Here is a 21,092-nt window from a genome sequence, read left to right as displayed (position 1 = left end):
TTAATTTTGTCAGCCATGGTCATGTCAGGCTCTGGTTTTTTGTCATACCTAACTATAAACACAAAAGTTCGTATGCCTTATACAGAGTGGGACCTGGACGGCTCTTCAATTCTGACTTATGAATTTTACATTTCAACTTTTCAAAAAGACAATTCTCCAGAAAAATGCACTTCAAATACTGAGAAAATTCAGTTTCATATATTTTTTCTTTAAATGTGTCACTCCACATATACTTGAAAAGAAAATCAAGCACATTACATAAGTTTACTAGTCTGAGTATTGCCTTTGCAATCTTCATCAGCATGTACACTTTCCAAGTACAAATGTAAGACCTGACACACATTTCCCATTATGAAGACCTAATTCCCCAGAGGGACTATGTTTAGACTGTCAGTCTCACCTGGAAAGCACTCAGAAATAATACTGATGACTGGCAATGTAAAACCAAAAAATAAAGACAGGGAGACAATCTCTGCTATGTGTTAAATTTTGAGTTTTATTTTGTGAAGATAAGAACTGTAATTTTGCAGGAGGAGAAAAAATGGAAAGAGAGAGAAAGAAAGGAAGAAAGAGAGACAAGAAGAGAGGAAGAAAGGGAGGAAGGGGGAAAGGGAGGAAGAAAGCTGAACAGCCACCCATAGGCTAATTGATTAAAATCTTATATGGTGTTTTAGATGGTTTACAGACATTTACAGGAGTCTTCAGTTTCTGTAGACTGCTTCCACTCTCATTCTGTGGTACAAAGTGAGTTGTTTCAGAACTGGGCAGGAAAGAAGTTTCTATCACCATAAAGCTTTCTGTATTTATAACAGTAGCTTCATCAGAACAAAACTTTCACAGTTTTTCCTAGGAAACAATAGTCCACTTTCCTACCACATGCTATCTAGAAGAGATGGCTACCTCATGGTTAGGTTTTGCATGAGACTAACCACAAGTTCCAGATCTTGAGCCCATTTACAGATCTCTAACCAGGTATGTAGTAGATGTACATTACTGATCAATGGTTCCCTCATCTCTTATGTTGGGATGTGCTCCATAACTGTGAGAGCACAGACAATACAAAAAAAAGTAAGTGGATTTTTTTCTATACCAGCTGAATAAAACTCTCTCTTTTCTCAAAAAACTGCTGTTGAAACCCATTGCCGGTAAAAATTTAATTCAGACTGTTAAATTCCTTCAAAACTGGGTTTTGAAGAATCCGGATTTTCTGGTGCAAATCTCTTGATCATGTACTGTCACCTTTAGTTTGCCACAGTTGCATGCTTTAGAAGAACATATTGAACAGTCACTTATTTACCCTTTTCAACTCTTTCAACATGTTCTTTTCTTGTTTGAGGCAAACAATCAAGAAGTTTCATTCAAGAAGCTTTGTGTTTGAGTTACCTAATAGTAATCTTGGAGAGTTCTTCTTTCATAGCTGTAAAGGTGAACATTTGCGAAATCCTCAGATATCTACCCCACATAATTTCTGAAATTTTGAATGAGTAAGACTTTTGAAAATATGAATTTCCGTGTCAATTAAGATTCTATTACTAGTTTATGTAGAACTGAACAACATATAAATGGGTTTGCATTAAAAAATAGTTGTTCCTTCCAATGAGAAATAAAAAACAAGCCTAAAACAGACCAGTTGGCATTTCAGACTCATTTGTTATTTTATTTCTGTAATGCTTGTTGATTATGATAATTGATCACTCCAATAATTTCAAAGATATAATTAATTGGCAAAAGTGATTTAGTTGCCTTTTATGTGAAATATTCTTAATTAACAAAGAACATTTAAATAAATTACCATAATACTGAAGGTCATACAAATATTAGCTGCAGTTGTGCTCACTGTTGCATAGATACATATTTCTATGCAAAGACAGAAGGAATAAAACTAATTTTAATAAAATGAAAATAATATGTTTCTTTCATTGAAATTTCACTACAAGCATCTTAGTCTCCTTGGCTTTTTAGCTCAGATCAAATGTAATGTCAGTTACATATTAGATATGGCAATGTGATTTAATCTACTTTCTACATTGGCAAAGCTGGTGCAACAACTTGATTGGGTCTTTCCTTTCTTCAAATACTGTAATTATTTTTTTTTGCTGTAAAATCAAGCAAATGTGATAAGAAAGTGACATACCAAAGGTTAGCTCCTGAACTCCTGAACTGCATTGTACACAATCACACTGTCACAGATCTTTTTCCTCCTACCATTTCCTTATTAAACCTTGGGGCTTAAAGCACCCTTATTAAACTAGGGTGCTTTCTTGGGCAACTGGTAATAAAGCTTTCTTAGGCAGAATAAGCAGATAACTTTGCATTTTCCACTTTCCAGGTGATAGCCGAGTAGTCTTTACTGTTGACAGCAGAAAACATGTAGGGGGAACTACCTTCTTCTTCACTCCATATTGAAATGAAGTCATAGTTGTTACAGCAGTTTGCATGGAGCTGAGCCAACTTCCATGTTAAACACCTTCTTAGAAAGACTTCCTTCAAGAAATTTAGGAGAAGCATTAGTTTCAAGATTCCATAGTCAAAATGTCAAAATGGTGTAAAGTAAAAACAAAAGAGCAGAGATCTTTCTGTCTAACATCTTTTCTATACACATTAAACATTAGACTTTCAAATGAAGATTAGATTCAATTTCAACTGAAGTTGTGACCTTCTATAGCTGAAGAAAAAAGTGTTAAGTTGATGACATGATTAATGATATTTACATGCCAAATGACAGAACTAAAGCTGGAGTACTGATTAAAGATAATTAGTCAGTGTAATGCCATTTTGAACCTATGTAAAATTTTATAAAATCAACAAATAGTCAGAGTTTGGATAAGTTCTGAATCCATAAGCAGTGAGACTTATTTGCAAAGGTGTCATCATTTTTACTTATTTGTTTGCTTATTAAGACCATTTTTCTTCTGCTTTTTCAGTAGTTCCTGAGTGCCACTATGACTTCAGTTATAGTTGTGAAGGAAAAATACTTATGAAAATCACCCTTGTATAATATATCCTCTTGAAAAAGCAAATAAAACTTTTCCATCAGCTCTAGAACTAATGAAGCAACATTTCACATGAATTAGTATCTTGACTTTGACTGAATTTGGTATTCAAGGAACTGGGTCTGATAGAAGCTTTTTTCATGGTATCTGTGCTACTTTTTCCAGGGTGTCTGAATACTTTTCTTCAGACAGGGAACTGACGTAGTCTGCTTAATCTGCTTGGCCATATATTACCAAAAATGCTTAAGAACATAATTACCTTTGACTCCATAATCACCCTGTTAAAAATGTAAGGAAATCAATCAATAAGTTCAAGAGGAAGGATTCATCCATGGAAAAAGTGAGTTTCTCTAAGCATAGTTTCCACAAGAAGTCAGGTTACAAAATAATGAGGAATTTTCAAAAGTACTTTATGCTCTAATTTGATGGTTTTCTCACAGAAATCAAAGGGAATTAGCACATACCTAAAGACACAAAGGCTTTGTAGCTGTGACAATCTAAGTATATAAAAGTAGCAAAATATATAGGGAGAAAGTAAGTATTTTAATAGGCAAACCATTCATGTTAGAGAGAGATACATTTTCAGTCATGCTAGCCCTTCTGTGAAACACCTCCCCAACTACTCTTGCCAACAGACAGACAAAGCATAAAGAGAAGGCGCCAGTAGCCGTTCATACTTTCTGATCTGTTTCAGTGTCACTTAAATGTTTGCAAAAACCGTCATTAATATGAAGGGGGCTAATGGAAATCCTAGCTCTGTTAGTCTTTCAGTCAAAGAGCTGCTCAGATGATTTAAGGGTTTTGTACAAATATATTTCAAAAACAACAGTGGAAGCTTTGCATGTTCACAAGTAGAAATCCTGAGCCCAAGGAGTGAACACTGCTTTGGTGGTGGGCTGAATTTTCACCTGGCTCATTGCACACATCACCCTGATGTTTCAAACTTCCTTACAGTGCCCCAAATGACATATTTAACTGTGTGTGTGTAACCTAATCAACCACAACAACAGCCAAATGGACTCAAAAGGGCCTCTCTGTTGCTTTTCTGTTAATGCTCTTTTGTGTCTAACTGCTTTGGGTTTTGATCAAAAGCAGAAATATTAAAGAACTACAAAAAAGGTTTTTTTCGAAATGGTTCTTATCTATGGAATCATTCACAGAATCCTTAGAAGGCATTTGATAGAGGAATGTGAGCTATTTATCCTACCTCTTCAGAGGTTTATCAAACATTACTTTTCATGAAATAATTACATTTAGGATAACACTGCTCAAGAAAACAAAATACTGCAATCCTTCTTTGAAAAGACATTCCCAGGCTATAACAATGAAAAATGAAGGCAGCATATTAAAACTACACTATTAAATTTCATCAACCTTCTACAAATCAAAAAGGGTTAACAGCAACAAGAAAAAAGAAAAAAAAAGTGGTCCTTAAAAACAAAACAAAACCCTATATAATTTATACTTTGGAGTAAGGCTGTTTTGTATAGATGCCATTAGAATTTACTTAGACTACAGAAACACCAACACAAATATTTAATGGGAAAAAACCTCAATGCATTCTTAGCTCACTAGTCTCAAAGGAAATTAATCATACTGGTAACTAAATAATTAGAAATGGGAATTTGTGAACGTCTTTATTAACCTTATATTAATTTGCAAAATGAGAAAAGAAAATACACAATTTTGCTCCCAAAAGTTACTCTGTAAAAATCACTGTAATACAAAGGGATCTGTTTCTCTCATTTATAAAAGACAGAGTTATAAAGCAAAAACCATTATAAACCATTAAGTCAAAACTATTAAATCACCTAAATTATTACCTTTATATGAAACATTTCACTTTCATTAATGAGGGGTTAAGACAATAAAATTATACCTTCATAGTCTGGGGAGAATATGTGTATTCTATTTTCAGTTTTTACAGGGATTAGGTAGGAAAACATAGCTTCAAATCAGGAGATATGTCTCTGCAGCTCTACCTTTCAAAGTCTCTTTAAAGCAGCCTTCCTTGATCTCTGTGAGGAACAGAGACCTGAGGAGAATGTTATAGCTATAGGGGCTTGATCCCGCAAGCTGTCTAAGCCTTGCTGTAAGAAGTGCAAAAAGTCAAACAAAGGCCACTGAACACTTAGGACAGATTTTGAACCATTTATTCATACTAGTAAGCAATTAGATGTCATGTTAGAGCCAATGCTGGCTCCTGTTCGAGAAACCATTTGAGTATTTGCTGAATTTGAAGTCAGTGGGGCTTAAGTTTCCCTGAACTGAGACCCATAATAAAAATTGATTCTTAGCAAAAGGAGATTTAGAATCTGGTCTTCATTGCTTACTAATTTTGTAGGGTAAGAAGCTTCCATAAACTCAGAGAAACTAGGACACTGTTAATCATGCAAATAAACCTCTATACCTCTGCTAACTGTACAAGACTGGGGAGAAAGAAAAATCTTTATGGTAGAAGGATAGATACAATCTAGAGTGCATACACTTAAAAGGCTTACAGTGTATACGTACAGGAACCATTTTTCGGGTTTTTAGCCATTTCTACTGTCAACAGAGTAAGAGGTGTTCTTGATTATGCTGAGGAAAATTGGAGTAAGGGCAGCTGTGCCGAGCAGCCTCTGAAAGAAACGCTTTCAAAGTTTCTATTGAAAAGGCTGTTTCTCAAAGGCAGCTGCTTGATGCCTCATGATGTATTCCAGGCACAGCCTCCTTGCTTGGCCCATCACCCTGCTGCACCTGCTCCTCTCAGCTCACTTCACCTGAGTAGATCGTGACAAGAGTAACAAAGCGCTGTGCTCCGGCATCCTACAGAAAGCCCGGCGATGCTTTCCCTGCCTCCTCAGCTGTACCACTGCGGAGCCAAGCTCCCGGTTATACACTGTATTTGCTCAGAGCATCAGGTACTACCTATCTGTTTACCTTCCTTTCCTTCCTCCCTGCTGCAATTTCTCTTTACAGCTAAGCGACTGCTGTATGAGAAGTGCCTCGCTACTGCTCGGAATTCTAATACGGTGCCTGAGATCTTTCTTCCATTACGAGTCTCAGAGGATGGTATTAATATCTCACTAATTTCAGATATCTATACATTTGGCAAAGGTACTACCAGGCAAATTACAGGTGTATTTATTAGCAAGTGACAGCATTCATCGTCAAGATCTATTGAAAGATGACAGCAATTTACTGCGCTTATATGACTTGGAGCTCTGTGCTACCTCCATCAGAGTTACCTGAGATTAGGTCTAACCTCCACTTTTAAAATCCCTGGTTTTAGCCAGGCCACACAGTGTTCTCCCTGCATAGTGGATACCAGAGGCTAGAACATGTGCCCTGAGATTTCCAAGATATCAGTAATCTTTATCCTGGTCACCTGACAAGTCCTCTTTCACTTTTCATTGGTGCCAGAATGCTGCTACATTGACAAATATTTACTACATCTTTAAACACTAATTCCAAAAGTTTCAAAATAAAAACTATCACAGTAAATTAGAGCAGCAAAAACTATAAATCTACAACTCATTATAAATAAAGGTTGAAATATGTACTTTTGCTGCAAATGTTTTTCATGACCTTCAAAGCTTGTAGTTCTCTTTTCGAAATATTCTTCAAGATTTGAGCTGACTAAGGAAGATTTTTTATTTTTGTGAGTAGAGTGGGATCCTTTAGAGCTGGTTTCCTTTGTTTGTTCGTTAAACTAATGGAAGAGCTTCCTCAGTTCTGTTATTAGTACATCTCAAGCAATTAGAATGAAAAGTTGCAAAAGTTCAAAAAAAGAAGATGCCTTGCTTGGATTTAGCACATTTATGATTGTAATAGGGACTGAAAGGTTATAAAGGAACTTTTAATTAGATATAAAATTTATCCTGCAGATCTCTGGCAACATAATTAAATACATTTCCATAGGATTTGCTATACTGAGCATATATAACGTACAGATATGCTATACTTTGTATCATTTACTGCACAGCTTTATGTATTAATTTTGTTACAGTTTGAATAAACTTAAACAAAATTTGAAGCAGTAAAATTAAGCTTATAGTAAAATACCCAAGCAACTTGTATGACAGGGCTCCATCAGACTTGTTTGGAGAAGGGCTGAGTGTTACTGAGAATAATTTGGGCAGTAAGCAAACTGCAGACGCAGATCAAGACAGCAAGCTTTAGATGTTAAATAAATCTTACATTTAGCAAATCACCCTCTGCTAAAGATGAATTATTCTCCAGGATGCAGTTCAGAACCTCTCTGATGAAAAAAACATGTGTTGTGATGTTCAGAAAATGATCACACTGTGCCTTTAAAAATTCCTGTTTCTTTCAGGCTTGTACAGAGGAGATTCAGGCAACTCTGGTTCATTTTTTCTCAACAAGGGACCAAGAAGGTTCTCCTAGATTCTTTCTGCATCAAGAAACAACACTGGAGCTTTTGTTGGGACTTCAAATCACTAGACTGAAGTGTCTGAACTTTCCAGAATCCAAAGCAAACTTCCAATCTGCCTAGCTATTTTTCTGCAGTACTTTGCCACTTCTTTAGAATGGTGTGGCAAGTCTACAGGTTTACTATGATATTATATTTCATCTCTCAAAGGAAAACTGAAACCTGGGGATTCATGAGAGGGAAAAATAATTAGCAGGGAGTATTCTATCTGGGACTACACAGGGGACACATAAAAAGAATGAGATTATTTTCTCCAACAAATCAAAGATTTTAGAGGAATCTGTTATACACCCTGTCCTCTCTATTGTCTGCCATTTTTCATCTTCACTCTTGCCCAGATACACTGTTGCCACTCTTCAGATACAGAGCCTATATTTATGGGATTCTGCAGTGCCAAAAGAAAAATATACAAAAATAATGGAACTCATCCCTCTAGGAAGAAAAGCAATCAGCCTGAAGTGTATTCTTCACAGATGTTGCAGGAACAGTCCTTCCCACAGTGAGGACACAAATTCTGCTGAACATATACGAAGCATAACTCTTGATACTAAAAGCTTTTTTTTTTTCAGGGAGAGAGAATTAAAAAATCACTGTAAAAAAAACAAGTAGTAGCAGGACTCGGTTATAAAGATAACCCTCTCTCTACAGAGTCCTGTGTAGTCAGAATAGCAGTTGTAGTGTCTCAGAGCAAACAAGATTTTCAGACTTCTGAAATGGGTGTTTTATTTTTCATTATCAAGATTTTCCTCTTATTCTTTGCAGTAGCCTGAGTGTATACTTCAAAGTTTTCACAGTTTTGTTATTCAGCATCTATTCTGGCAGCACAACAATGGACTGGCCATTGATTTCAAAACGACTGTATTGTGTAATTTGGGAGGACTCAGAGAATCAGACTCAACAGTCAGAGGCAGCTGGTTGGAACAGGTGTTGCAGGAAATTATAATGCTACTTTGATTACTCCTGTGTTGTTTTTTTTTACAACTACCCTCCAGTTATGCATGACAGGTATCCAAATAATCAAACTTAAAGAGTCAGTAGTAACAATCTGAGATATTGTCAGGAGAAACATCAGGAATGATTGCAAGCATGTGAGCCAAAAGAATTTGCTTTTCAGGGAGAAAGATTTTCATGAAGTCCTCCTCTACTCATGCATTTGCTGGAAAATGCAGGTTTGTTTCTAACAGATCAGGTTTCACTACTCATTTTCAAAACAGCTTTCACATGAAGAAAAATTGGAATTCAAAATAAAAATTACATTAATCAATAGTGAATATGTTGTAACAGTTGAGTAAGGGAGTTTAAGAGCTAGTTTAATGCAGTTTAAAGCCTTTGTTATTTCATCAGTGATATGAGCCATAAAACCCCTAGGACCAAAAGTGTAGCTAAAGCTTGCTCTCAACACTTTCTTCACCTTAGTCTGTAGCAGCAACATTGGGCCCCAGGCCCTGGGAACAAAAACCCAGGTTGATGCACAGACCCAACATCAGTGAAGGAAGAGTTGGTATGTGAACTATTACAGGAGCTTGACCCCTACAGATCAATGGGCCCTGACAATATCCACCCAAGGGTGTTGAGAGCTGGCTGACGTCATGGCAAGGCCACTCTCCATAATCTTTGAGAAGTCACGTAGATGAGGGGACATCCCAGAAGACTGGAAGAAGGTTAATGTCACCCCTATCTAGAAGACGAGCTTAAAGGAGGATCCAGAAAATTATAGGCCCATTAGTCTTACTTGAGTCCCTGGGAAAGTTAGGGAACGAATCCTCCTAGGGGCTATCACAAGTCAAATGAACGATGTGACTGGGAAAAGTCAGCACAGATTCACCAAGGGCAAATCGTACTTTACAAACCTGATCTCCTTCTACAACAAAGTAACCTGCTCAGTTGATGTGGGGCAAGCAGCGGGGAATGTCCACCTGGATTTCTCCAAGGGTTTTGATATGGTTTCCCACACCCTCCTCCTTGAGAAACTGAGGCATCACAGTCTAGACAAATGTCTGTGTGGTGGGTGGGGAACTTGCTGACAGGCTGCACCCAGAGGGTGGTGGTAAACAGCTCCTTTTGAAATTCATAGAATCATAGAATCATTTAGGTTGGAAAAGACCTTCAAGATCATCGAGTCCAACCATCACCCATGCCCACTAAACGATGTTATGGAGTACCTCATCTACGCACTTTTTGAATACCTCCAGGGATGGTGACTCAACCACTTCCCTGGGCAGCCTGTTCCAATGCCTGACAACCCTTTCAGTAAAGACACTTTTCCTAATATCCAACCTAAATCTCCCTTGCTGCAACTTGAGGCCACCTCCTCTCCTCCTATCTCCAGCCACCTGACACAAGACACCAGCACCCACCTCACTACAACCCCCCTTCAGGTAGTTGTAGAGAGCGATCAGGTCTCCCCTCAGCCTCCTCTTCTCCAGAATAAACAGCCCCAGTTCCCTCAGCCGCTCCTCATAAGACTTGTGCTCCAGGCCCCTCGCCAACTTGGTTGCCCTTCTCTGGACACGCTCCAGCACCTCAGTGTCTTTCCCATGGTGAGGGGCCCAAAACTGAACACAAGGACTCGAGGTGCGGCCTCACCAGTGCCGAGTACAGGGGAGCAATCACTCCCCTGCTCCTGCTGGCCGCACTATTTCTGATGCAGGCCAGGATGCTGTTGGCCTTCTTGGCCACGTGGGCACACTGCTGGCTCATATTCAGACAGCTGTCAACCAACACACCCAAGTCTTTCTCTGCTGGGCAGCTTTCCAGCCACTCTTTCCCAAGCCTGTAGTGCTGCATGGGGTTGCTGAGACCCAAGTGCAGATCCCCTCACTTGGTCTTGTTGAACCTCATACAACCGGCCTCAGGTCATCGATCCAGCCTGTCCAGATCTCTCCGTAGATTCTCCCTACCCTCAAACAGATCAATCCTGCCTCCCAACTTGGTGTCATCTGCAAACTTGCTGAGGGTGCACTCAATCCCCTTATCCAAATCATCAGTAAAGATATTAAACAGAACGGGGCCCAACACCATGCCCTGAGGAACACCACCACACAATTGGATTTCACCCCATTCACCACAACCCTCTGGGCTCGTCCATCCAGCCAGTTTTTCACCCAGCGAAGAGTACACTTGTCCAAGCCACGAGACACCAACTTCTCAAGGAGTATGCCATGAGAGACAGTGTCAAAGGCCTTGCTGAAGTCAAGGTAGACAACATTCACAGCCTTTCCCTCATCCACTAGGCGGGTCACCTGGTCATAGAAGGAGATCAGGTTGGTCAAGCAGGACCTGCCTTTCATAAACCCCTGATGACTGGGCCTGATCCTTTGCTTGTCCTGGACTTGCCACGTGAGTGCTCTCAAGACAAACCATTCCATAATCTTCTCTGGTACCAAGGTCAGGCTGACAGGCCTGTAGTTCCCCAGATCCTCCCTCCGACCCTTCTTGTAAATGGGAGTCACATTGGCAAGCCTCCGGTCCTCTGGGACCTCCCCTGTTGACCAGAATTGCTGATAGATGATGGAGAGTGGCTTGGCAAGGACCTCTGCCAGTTCCCTCAGTACTTTTGGACGGATCCCATCAGGTCCCATAGATTTGTGAGTGTCCAGATGGCATAGTAGGTCACTATTTCCTCCTGGATTATGGGGGGTATATTCTGCTCTTCATCCTTGCCTTCCAGCTCAGGGGGCGGAGTACCCTGAGGATAACTGGTCTCCCTATTAAAGACTGAGGCAAAGAAGACATTAAGTACCTCAGCCTTTTCCTCATCTCAGGTGGCTATATTCCCTTCTGTATCCATTAAAGGATAGATATTCTCCTTGGGATTCTTTTTATTGTTAACATATTTGTAAAAACATTTTTTGCTATCCCTTACAATAGTGGCCAGATATAGCTCTAGCTGAGCTTTTGCCCTTCTAATTTTCTCTCTGTATGATCTAACAAGATCCCTGTACCCCTCCCAAGTTACCCGCCCTTTCTTCCAGAGATGAGAAACTCTCCTTTTTTTCCTGACTCCTAGCAAAAGCTCCCCGTTCAGCCAGGCCGGTAATTTTCCTTGGCGATTCGACTTGCGGCACATGGGAATAGCCTGGTCCTGAGCCATTAAGATTTCCTTCTTAAAGAATGCCCATCCCTCCTGTACCCCTTTGCCCTTCAGGACCGTCTCCCAAGGGACTCTCTCAACCAGTGCCTCAAAGAGGCCAAAGTTTGCTCTCTGGAAGTCCATAGTGGTGGTTTTGCTGACCACCTTCCCTGCCTTACCAAGAATTGAAAATTCTGTCATTTCATGGTCACTAAGCCCAAGATGGCCTCCAACCACCATACCTCCCACCAGTCCTTCCCTGTTTGTAAACAACAGATCTAGCAAGGCTCCTCCCCTGGTTGGCTCACCCACCAGCTGTGTCAGGAAGTTATCTTCCACACACTCCAGGAACCTCCTAGATTGTTTACTCACTGCTGTGTTGTATTTCCAGCAGATGTCTGGAAAGTTAAAGTCCCTCACAAGGACAAGGGCACACGATTCTGAGACTTCTGCCAGCTGCTTGTAGAATGGTTCATCCATCTCTTCAACCTGGTCGGGTGGTCTATAACAGACTCCCAGCACAATATCTGCCTTATTGGCCTTCCCTCTCATCCTCATCCATAAGCACTCAATTGCTTAAATTAGCAACCTGTCATCAGTGGGGTCCCCCAGGGATCAATGTTGCACCCAACACTGGTTAATATCTTCATAAGTGGTCTGGATGATGGGATCAAGTGTACCCTGATGAAGTTTGCCAATGATACCAAACAGAGTGGGGAAGCTGACATTTCAGAAAGGAGAGCCACCCTGCAGGAAGATCTGGATAGGCTGGAAGAGTGGGCTAACAAGAACCTGATGAAGTTCAGCCAAGACAAATGTAAAGTCTTGCATCTGGGACAACATAATCCAGGAGTGCAGCACAGGCTGGAATCTACCCAGCTGGGGAGCAGCTCTGTGGAGAGGGACCTGGGGGTCCTGGTGGACAACAAGCTCAAAATGAGTGAACGGTGTGCTGCTGCGGCAAAGAAAGCCAACAGGATGCTGGGTTGCATCAACAAGGGCATCACCAGCAGAGATAAAGAAGTCATTACTGCATTCTACTCAGGGCTCACCAGGCCACACCTGGAGTACTGTGTTCAGCTTTGGTCCCCACTATACAAAAAAGTTGTGGACAGGCTGGAGAGGATCCAGAGAAGGGCCACAAAAATGATCAAAGGACTGGGAGGCCTGCCATATGAGGAAAGGCTGAGAGAAGTGGCTTTGTTCAGCCTTGAGAAAAGAAGGCTTAGGGGACACCTTATCACCATGTTCCAGTATTTAAAGGGTGGCTACAAAGAAGATGGAGACTCCCTTTTTACAAGGAGTCACGTGGAAAAGATGAGGGGTAATGGGTACAAGTTATTCCCGGGGAGATCCCGACTGGACACAAGAGGAAAATTTTTCACAGTGAGAACAATCAGCCATTGGAATAATCTCCCCAGGGAAGTGGTGGATCCCCCAACATTGGATGCTTTCAAGATTCGTCTGGAAAGGGTGCTGGGCCATCTGGTCTAGACCATGGTTTTGCCAAGAAAGGTTGGACCACATGATCCTTGAGCTCCCATCCAACCTGGTATTCTATGACTCTAAGATTCTGTGATTATCAGATAGTGAAAGGAAAATAAAAATCAGTTTGTTTCATACATAATCTATTTTTATTTTTTAAAGAGTGCTTTATAAAAAATCAGAAAGCAACTAGGTTTTTTTACTGAAAAACTGCATTTTCCAACTTAATGCCAAAAACTGCAAGAATAACTGTGTTCAAAGAGGAAAGCAAATGCTAATTCCATTCCCAGCAAAGGGTGAACAGGAAGACTGGATATTACAAATAAAATTACTAAAGCCAGCAAGCAAAATGCACTTCAATACATTTTACAGTTTTACAGCACTTCACCCAGGGTGTCCTGGAGCTTTGTAAAGCTACAGTTTGTCTCTGAGCCTACCCCATTTATTTTACCTTACAGTATTCCTTCAGATAAGCAGACAAAGCTCAGAGGGATTACAGCCTGGTTTTCAATGGTATCAGGCACTTGCAATTCCAGCTGAAATCATGAAAACTAATGTGTCTTGATGAGTAAAGTGAGAATAGAAGTTGAATTACTGTTTAAATCATCTGTCTATAATAGTAACATTGACAGAAAAGGAACTCGCACACCCCATCCCCGAAATCAGGCAAAAGTTAGATAAAACTGAGGGTAAAGTGTTTATGTTAGTGAGGAGCACCAAGCGGTGGGGGTGTTCTCTGTCCTAGTATAAGACGCTTATGTAAGATAAGCTTCTTGACAATCAATACTTGACCTGTATCTGTAGATTTGACTCTCAGACCTGTGATTACACACTTTTGGCAGCTTTTCATTTTAATTACATTTATTTATTTATTTTAGTGGTTAACGGCTTTTTTGGCACCATGCACAGCAGTTATCCAGATGGTCATCTGTTGTAAGGTCAAGCAAAATAAACAAAAGGACTTTCATGCATTCCGTCCCTGAGAGCTAAATGGCACCAGTACTATTGTCTCTCTCTCGATATATTTTAAAAAATACATAGTTTTAGAATTGGAATTGTAAAATAAGACCCAAACACTGAGTTACTCCTGAGGAAGATCCATTTATCCTGAAGTGGACAATTCTGTCCCTTTTTGCTGCTTGAAAAGCTCTGATCTAATTATACATTATATTTGGGTACCGTATGATACTATGAAAAAGCAAAACAAGGGCTTACACATTTTATTCTGTCAGACTAATTTGCTCATATTATTAGCATTACAAAAAAAAATCAATGTTGTACTGATAACACGCTAGTCATTCATTCTGATAGAAAGAAGAAATTTTAAAATTATATTACCTACTTTAACTGCCCAAAATGAAAACGATTAGAACTATGTTCTATCAATACACAGGTCATTTCTTTAATCATGAAGAAGCAGAAAGTACAGAGGAACTTTGCTAATTACTCTTTATCAAGCTATATTAAGATCTTACAATTATTATCTTCTACACTTGGCCCCATATCCAACAAACTATTGAAGTCACTCTTTTTGAAGAAATCATTATATAATTATTTTGCATCAGAGAAGTAATTTATAAGATGTGGAATATTCAATTCACCAGGACTTTCAGCATTTCACTGAAGCTGAGTCTTTTCTACTCAAAAATGTGCACTCTCATGAGAGGTAAAGGAAAATAAGCAAATACCTTCTTCTCCCCATTTTTCTCAGCTAACAGATGTACTGGGCTGAAAACTGCTTCTACTATCATAAATATTTATCTTCCTAGCATAAGGAAAAAGAACTGTATAGCAGAATAACTAATACAGAAGTCATTGTCATGTATAATCTACACTTCGCAAATGGCAGGCTGCCTTCATATGCAGGGTGTTGACTTGGAATCAGAGATGAGTTCTATCAAGTACAGGAAATTAAGCGTGTAATTCCATCTCAGTTTAATGTCATCTATATCCAACACACTGTGAAACCACTCTCCTTCACTACTCTCAGCCTCTTTGGTTTCTCCCTATCTCCTCTGCCAATACTCATGTTTTTGAGACTACGGGGTGAGCTCCTTTAGGAAGTTGGTCCAGCTCAAAACTAACTGCCAAAAATAAATCAATAGTAGCAAAGGAAAGGAAGCTTATTATGTTTTAATGGTGAATTACCACGATGTCACCATAATGCTGTCAATATTTAAATTGGGCAGTTTTTGCTTTAAGAATCATAAATGACAAACCAAAATGTACACATCTTTCATGTGACTAGCAGCAGAACGACCACTGTAAGTTCAGCATTTGTGTAAACACACAAATATACTTTGTCTGTACACTTTGACTGTAATTAAAGGTGCTGCAGATTAAGCATAGGAAGTGGGAAAAAGGTTCACAGCTGTTCTGTTAAACAGCTATTCAGATAAAATAAAGACTATTGACAATATTGAGGTCAAATTTAAAGTTCTTATGCAGATTTTAAATGTGTCTTCTAAACAATGTTTCTTAGACCTCAGACTAAAATCCATTGATGCATTATACATTTTATTGAGCAACAGTAGGACTGTCCTCATGGAACTGTTTGGTATCAAAATCCTATTGTAAAATGATTTGCAAAATGCAGAAAAAAAATCTGGTTTACAACCATGTGAAATAACCTGCTTATCTTAAAGATAAGTATTTTATCAGATTTTAGGACTATATTTACTTTAGAATACTATCTACTAAGCTATTTTTCCCTGAATACATCTTCTAACTTTATTCTCAGTATCAAGGAGTAAAGCTTCTATTGCTGTTCTTCTTTGGTTCTCAGTGTTTTCTTCAGTATTGCACCTTTTCACCTAGATTTCCTGTTTTCCAGAGGTAAGAAATTGAATTGAGATAGAAAATATCTTTTCAAAGCATTTCCTTGCATCTATTGAAGTAAATGTAAATTTCTAAAAAAATCTGCATCTATGGTGGTATGTAGGTTAAATTTCAGGTAAGAGCCCTACAAAGTTTCAAGTCAGGTATGATTCTAAAATGGAAGCATGAAAGACTAACTGAAAAAGCTAAGCATTTCCTGTTTTAAGATTAACTGTAAATTGCTTTGAATCCTTATCAGCATGAAAAATGTTTAATTTGTTTGCCTTTAATCTATGTTTGAGAAATACTGTAAAGAGCAATTAGTATTGGCGTTTGCCTTCCCTGAAACAATATGTACTTTTGGATTTATTTAATAGTTCCTTTTATGGAATTTTTTTCATCAATTTAGTAACTAGTATTTCTTCAGGACCAGATAAGGAGACCTCAGGAGCTTTAGTTAAATATTTATGCATGCTAAATTTTTAAACATCATTTAGTGACAATGTCAATAAAAAGATACACCAACCACTTTTTCACATAAGGAACAGAGTCATATATAAATGGACTTAGATGTTTTCTGCTAACAGTACTGGTGTACACGGCAGATGTTATACACACATTTTTTAATACACTTCTCTGCTATTCATATATAGTATCCTATATAATTAAAATTATGTTAATTGCTATTGAAGAATGATTAAAAAAATGTACCAAAATGTTCTACATGAATATTTATATGTATTTATTATATATACGCAATTGGACATGCATGACTAAACTAAACAATTCTATGCTAGTAACTCTAACAGTTACTCAAAGCCATTCTCCCTGGAACTGAGATCACTTTTTCAGTTAAAGATGTTATGCTATTACCCGCCATGTACAAACATAATGGTCATCAAATTACTTTTATATATATACGTTATAGCAAGGACTGCAGCCTTACTTCAGGGCAAATTAAAAAGCCACACAGCAAGCACAGCAGATAAATCTAGAAAAATATTATTCTCTGTTCCCTCCTGTGATGTCACCTGAACTAACCCTTACCATTAACGAACTGGGATGTTTTCTTTATATTCCAACAGGGACATGGATACCTGAAGAGTCAGTTCCTCCAAAACACAATGCAGCACATGTACCACTCATACTGGAGCCGGTAGCTGGAAAGAAACAGTCACACAAGCCACCAAATGCATCACACCAAACTCAGTAGGTTCGCTCCATCTTTTGAACTGTAAGTGTCTACCAAATTTCTTCATGGCAGGTGTCCTTGTCAAGCATTTTGTTTCAAAACTGGAGATATTTCAAGCTATGAAAATGTATAACCCTTCTGCAAAACACAAAGTCTCCTTACTCACGGTGCTCTCTAAGACTTCCCATTTGCTTTGAATACAATAAGTGTTCCATTTACTCTACCGACATCTAGCTACCTCTGAACTCTTTCCCTCCCATATTATACCATAATGTGAAAATCGATAAAAGGGCTCCCGCTGGTAGTTGTAAAATTTGACCAGGAAAGTTTGGGGCAATAAGAGTTCTTAGTAGTGGAATCTTCCCTAGGCCTTATACACTGTCTTGCTCAGTCTGCAGAAGTTGGGATTGTAGAATTTGGTATCAGGAGCAACTTTTTTGGCAAAAGATCTTTTCCCCTGATGACACAATGCCATAGCTGCTAGCCATGAAGTTCCCTTTAAAAGGCCTGTGAGTTTTAAAAGATGTCATTTTCCATTTGCAAGGGTCACCAGTCCCTTAAACAACTCTAAAGTCTGCTTGTTGCCTCAGCTTTTGTGACAGATTAGGTCAGTTATGAGACAAAGCACATGAAGGGAATCTTGTCACTAGGGTAGAAATTTGGATGTGTGTCTCTCAGGAGCACATTGCTCTTCTTGTGGTTTTGGGTTTGGGTTTTTTTGGTTTTTTTAGGTAGGAGTAGCTAACACTTTATAGTATTACATATAGTGATAGTGATTCCTAATATTCAGCTACATATTTTATACTGGGATAAAAGTGAGGTTGATTTGATAATAGACTAACATATAAAAACAGAACCAGATAAAACAAAGTTTTCTTTTATTGTAGAAGTGTACCTAGAGGATGTTAAAATAGATTCACAACAAAGTAATTTAAAAATGCAACCACTGCTGGCCTCTTCTAAACACCAGAGGAATCGCTAAAATTCTCTGCAGTGATACATACCTGATAGAAATGCCAGAGAATGTAGGTTATGAATTAAGGGTAAATCACTGAAATTGCACCAGTACAGAACCCTAGTAGCTCAAGGAGGTCACACACTTACTTGACAGGGTAGGAAGCTGTTACCTTAAAATGGGCATTCCTATCCCTTGCATCAGGTATGTTTAATTAGGTTCATAAATTCCCTGCATTTAAAGCCAAAAGGCACCTTTTTGATCATCTAATCTGACTTAATATATGTAGCAGAGATCCTTAAATTTCTCCACTTTAACTTGCACTTCACTAACAAATATCTTCTACAAAGACTGATAGTCTTGAACTGAAATCCTCAAGAGACACTGAATTCAGCATTCACTTTGGTAGTTTGTTCCAGGAGTTAATCAACTCTCCTCATTTTTAGTTTCAATTTGCCTGGCCTGATCTATTGAAAATTGTTATGTTTTCTCCTGTTAGACCAGAGGGTCCTTTGGCATTCAACTTTCTCCCACACACTTACACAGTGTAATCATGTCAACTCTCAAAATTCTTTTCAATAAACTACACAGACTGATCTCTTCATTTCTCTTGCTGTCAAATATTTTCTTTAATTCTCTGTTTTTCTGCTGGTGTCCACTTTCAAATGCAAACATCAGTATTATATAAATCATTTTACTACAATCTTACCCATTTTCAAGGAAAAATGTTCCTATCCCTACTTACTAGTCTCTATTTACACCTCCAACATGGTATTATTCCCTTTGTTACAGCTTCATTTTGGGAGCTATTGTTGAATTACCTGCCCACTATGAATCGGAACACTTTCTGATCCACTATTTTTCAGGATGCAATATGTGTGGTTTATATTTCTTATGGTTAGGTATATAACTTCAGATTGTGTTTTTAAAACATTTTTTTGTAGTATCATGGATTAACCCCACCCAGCAACTAAGCATCACACAGCCGCTCGCTCACTCCCCACACAGCAGGATGGGGGAGAGAATCAGAATGGTAAAAGTGAGAAAGCTCGTGGGTTGAGATAAAGACAGTTCAATAGGTAAAGCAAAAGCCGCACACGCAAGCAAAGCCAAACACGGAATCCATTCACCACTTCCCATGGGCAGGCAGGCGTTCAGCCATCTCCAGGACAGCAGGGCTCCGTCACGCGTAACGGTCACTTGGGAAGACAAACGCCATCACTCCGAACGTCCCCCCCTTCCTTCTTCTCCCCTCAGCTTTACATGCTGTGCGTGACGTCATATGGTCTGGAATACCCCTTGGGTCAGCCGGGGTCAGCTGTCCCGGCTGTGTCCCCCCCCAACTCCTTGTGCACCCCCAGCCTGCTCGCTGGTGGGCTGGGGTGAGGAGCAGAAAAGGCCTTGGCTACCGGTAAGCACTGCTCAGCCAGAACAAAAACATCCCTGTGTTATCAACACTGTTTTCAGCACAAATCCAAAACATAGCCCCATCACAGCCTAAACCAGCACAGTAGTTATTTCAGTCCATCAAATTTTTCGTTTTATTTTGTATGCCATGTTTTTTTCATTTCCACGCTTGTCATTGGGTCAATCCTTAAGTCAGTTAAAGTTGTTATCACTGTGAGTTTTATATACAAACACGTCTTTAGGTTGCATCTGGAAATATCCTGGATAACACATCTTGAGATCAGCTAATTCTTAATCTGTTTAAATTGTTTGTTTTACTGATACTGTAATAGTGCTACTTTCCATAAGAAAAGTGCTCTTTCTCCATAAGAATGATGAGAGGATGTCATGGTTTAACCCCAGCCGGCAACTAAGCACCACGCAGCCGATTTCTCATTCCTCCCACCCAGTGGGATGAGGGATAGAATCAGAAAAAAAAAAAGTAAAACTCATAGGTTGAGATAAAGACAGTTTAATAGGACAGAAAAGGAAGAAAATATTAACCGTAATAATAATAAATTATAATATACAAAAGAAGTGATGCACAATGCAATTGCTCACCATTCGCCGACTGATGCCCAGTTAGTTCCCAAGCAGCAATCTCCTCCCAGGCTCCCACTCCCCCCAAGTTTATATACTGGCCATGACGTCACGTGGTATGGAATACCCCATTGGCCAGTTGGGGTCAGCTGCCCTGGCTGTGTCCCCTCCCAACTTCTTGTGCCCCTCCAGCCTTCTTGCTGGCTGGGCATGAGAAGCTGAAAAATCCTTGACTTTAGTCTAAACAACACAGCAACAACTGAAAACATCAGTGTTATCAACATTCTTCTCATACTAAATCTGAAACACAACACTATACCAGCTACTTGAAAGAAAATTAACTCTATCCCAGTTGAAAGCAGGACAGATGGTGTGCAAAACATGATCAAAAGCTTCACAAAAGATTTAGAATTATATCTAGAAGAGGTCTTAGGTGCCTACAGCAAAGCACAGAATGAATTAAAAGGACTGCAGTGAAAAATGCTTGTTTACATGGAAACCCATGTGAGCACAGAGATGCCTAATATTACTTGACTTTAAAGTCGTCAACTCCTTATAGTCCTGCTTTGGTACATGCCTAGCATTCCATCCTTATGAGTAGCTGAGCATTTCTTATAGCTAAGCCTCCATGAGATCTCACTGGACTTCAGATGCCTGCTGTAGAGATGTTTGTATCCAAGCTAGTCATCCTCTCCCTTCAAGAGCAGAATAGGAAAGTTTAGAAAACAGTTTATTTAACCTGCTTCAGAAGTCTACTCTAGGATGAGATATTCTTTTTTTCTATTCAATAATGAAGAGTCTGGATGACTCAGAGATACATGGGCATCTACGTTTGGTTATGAGGAATCGCCCTCTAGCTGCTACACTGCCTAAAATCCTTAAGAGCTCTGATGCAATGCCCGTATTCTAAGTATGTTTACTACAGGGTGATCATGTTCTCATATCTACATTTTATATTAGTCCATAATCTAGATGATTATACCCACAGAAACAGGCAAAGCTGTTTGTCCCATCCTCAGCCTGATAGAGGGTATATCTCTCCATATCTAAGAATTTTCCCTCAAAATGTGTTAGCTGGGAAAAGTGATTTCCTCCAGACTTAGATTTCTTGGACAATGTTTTGGATTTTGATAAGCTCGTGTACTTCTCTGTTCCCC

The sequence above is a fragment of the Accipiter gentilis genome, chromosome 22 (assembly GCF_929443795.1).
Source record: "Accipiter gentilis chromosome 22, bAccGen1.1, whole genome shotgun sequence".
Taxonomy (NCBI): domain Eukaryota; kingdom Metazoa; phylum Chordata; class Aves; order Accipitriformes; family Accipitridae; genus Astur; species Astur gentilis.
Note: the sequence above shows the minus strand (reverse complement) of the source record.